This window comes from Coffea eugenioides, chromosome 11 (assembly GCF_003713205.1).
Source record: "Coffea eugenioides isolate CCC68of chromosome 11, Ceug_1.0, whole genome shotgun sequence".
Lineage (NCBI taxonomy): Eukaryota > Viridiplantae > Streptophyta > Magnoliopsida > Gentianales > Rubiaceae > Coffea > Coffea eugenioides.
Window position 1 is genome coordinate 30,553,861 of NC_040045.1, and position 3,233 is coordinate 30,557,093.

The 3,233-nt window shown below is 38.4% G+C and overlaps 1 pseudogene; it reads right to left on the bottom strand.

The window, feature by feature from the left end:
* Positions 1–1,119: 1,119 nt before the first annotated feature.
* Positions 1,120–2,116, bottom strand: LOC113752243 (annotated as a pseudogene).
* Positions 2,117–3,233: the final 1,117 nt, after the last annotated feature.

Here is a 3,233-nt window from a genome sequence, read left to right on the forward strand (position 1 = left end):
TAATTATGTCATGAAGCCTGACGATGAAGAGGATTGCACAGTTTACTTTTACGACACCTTGATTCAAAGGTCCTCACTTGATTGCACACGGAGATTTTTGCCCACTCACCAAGCAATCAGGGGAAGCAGAATCTATGTCCTTAGGAAATGAGGTAGGCAATCCATGGGGCAAGTATTTGGATCAGTCATTTAGCCAACCATAGCTGTATCCTCTGAGTTGTAAATTTCCTTTTGGTGAACCTCCCATTGAAGGATCTCTCCCTCCTCCCTTGGTTAAAAAAATTGACTCTTAGCACTATGTCCTGTTTCCTATCGGTGCTGGGGATCAACTTGTTCTTGTGTGTTACAATACGAAGGTTGACAAAGTGTTCAAGTTTTGTCGACGATCGTGATTGGTTCATTATTATCCCTTTTGTGTGGAATGGAATTGCTTGTTCACAAATTTCGGCATCAGTGTTTTTGCCTGTCGTGTATTTGACATGAGTTTATTTCAAGGACCTGCTCCATTCTATGGTAAAGTTGAGGGATTGCATTACCATTTTTTTCCTCCTCAATATCATGGTCATAGTCCAATGCCCCTCCAGTGAATTGGCCCAAATAAGTTTGCTACCCTTTGGCTCGCAACTGTGGCGCAAAAACCACCACATTGTGCTAGGTTGAGTGTGTTCACCACTTCACCACTTGAGGAGGAGCATTCTGCTGCCCCTCTTCGGGAGGGGAAGAAGGAAGATCATACTTCTTTATAGGAAGGAGATGAAGCTTGTTTTGTTCCCAACATTGAATTAGACGAAAGTCTTGAACTCGAGGTAGAGGAGCATGTTCATTCTATATTGACGCTATTGATGTAGTATTCCCTCAATCAGAAGCAGATGTGCATATGTAGTGGTCCGTGGTGAGGAAGGTTTTTTGAGTTCAGTTCTGAAATTGCACATTTTCATGGTTGGCATTTGGGAAATTGATGAACTCGGATGTTTGATCGTTTGTTGTTTAGCTGCGGCCAAGAAGGGATCCAAATCATAATGCAGGCGGTTAGCACCGTCATCCAACTTGCTCGACCATGTAGTTGTAAGTAAGAAGAAAGGATGCTCAGAGGCAACCAGATGATGATTTCAAGTTGGAAGAATTCAACCCAAGTACACAAAAGACAGGATACAAATTAAGGGCATATTTTATTTCAATCACATTCATGACAATCCTCATCTGGAAGAAGAACAAAATCTAGTAGCACAAAAGAAACTGCTGCAAAAATCTGGTAGAGCTAATCTGAAAGTATCTAAGCTAATTTGATACAAACTGGCTGAGGTACTCATCAAGTGTGGTGTATTTAACATCAGGATAGAGCTCCGTTGCCTCCATGCCAAAAGAAGCCTTGATCTCAAAGTTGGCTATTTCTCCCTTCAGGAAAAATGTGTATGCCAAAGACACGAGCAATTTTAATGGCATTGAAGCCTCTGCGAAAGATACAAGAAAAGAAAGCAATTTGATTAAAACATGGAATAGGTGTTAATAATAGTAGATGCTATTGTATTAAACATTAGCAACTTGTGCACTTTTTTCTTAATGTTAGATGACCTTGAATTTTCTTAAGAACTTCGTCCCCTGGAACGTAGATCTTTTCGAGGGTCTTGCCAATTTTCTTTTCCCACAATGATACTATTTCGTTGTAGGACAAAGTGTTGGCAGGGGGTGTAATGTACACACTCTTGTTCAGAGTCCTCAGGTCATCTGCTGCTTTGATGGTGTATGCGGCAATGTCTTCTTCCTTGGTGAAAACAACTGCAACGAAACATAAAATTGAAGAAAAAATTGAGAACGATGAACTCTAAAACATGATACTAAACCAATCAAGAAATGCAGAAGACAAGCCCCTTTCGGATACCTTTTGGATTTCCATCGCCAAGAATGACAATTTTGTCTCTGGGAGGACTTGCAGAGAAAGAGTCTCCAAAGTTGTTGAGGATATAATTCAAGTAACCAGCAAATCCGTTAGATACTAAGTGTAAGGTATCCCTTCTGCCTCAACAGCTCTGCGGATCTCAACCTTGGTCCTGCTTAAGCTAGCAGCCGGCTCAACAGCATGCGCACGATCCACATCAACCCCAAATTCAGAAGGTAAAAATCTCTGAAACCAAATACAGCTCCTTCTTTAGGAATATGGAAGTCACAACTCACAAAGGGATAAACGCAAAAGATAAAAATCAAGAAAGGATTCGTAACGCTGTATTTTGCTTACTTTGATGTTTCCAGCTTCTTTAATTGCTGCAATAATCTTAACTTGATGAGCGACCAAATCTCCCCCGACTGCAGAGATCACTATGTCAACTTGTTTGATTGCATTTACCAACTGCTGATGATTGTGTAGATCTCCCTGTTCAGTCCATACTTACATGTCAGTTTCTAGAATTTCTTTAAAAAAAAGTGAAACAGTATTTAGACAACGAAGAAAGAAATAACAGCACACATGAAGAAATATGACTCCCAAACTGTTGAAACTCTCTATGATAGCTGCCCTTTTAGGATCTGAAATTGTGCTTTCTCGGACCAGTGCAAACGTTAGGAGGATTAAAAAGTAGAAGCCATGAGGACACCTTACTCAATCAAACCATAGTTCGTGCAATGTCATTCCATAAATTTTGGTTTGTCATCTTTTAATTCCATGGAGTTTGCTTTTTTTTTTTTTACTTGTAATGTTATTATTTATTCATTATACTTTGATTTCATAAAATCAAAATAGCTAATTTTAATTGATCATTATTCAGACAAGTTTGGAGCACTTGCACTTTCTAAATAATAATAAATATCCTGTTATGCTTTGAATGACATAGATGAAATTTTGGTTTTACTAAGTTGGAAAAAAAAAAAAAAAAAGGTATCTCTCACAGACAATCCAACAATACATTCTTGGGTAATTTAGAATTCCATTTTGTGTTGTTCCAATTAATTGTCTCTAAAAAAAATTATAGCCATGAGGCTAAATAAAACCAGCGGCAGAGGAGAAAGTTGGCATGGAAAGACAATCTTGAGATTGTCATGAGAATGGCAATCAAGTTCTTACAATCTTGAAGTGTACGGATTTGGCATATGATAACAAGCACATCATACTACACGAAATGTTGAAGAAAATTAAATTGCCAACAAAAAATGGATAAATCATGGCAAAATTTGATACAAGAACACGATCGTCTACACGAAACCCTTCACTTTCTTTTTCTTTTTTTTTGAATTTCTTGCTC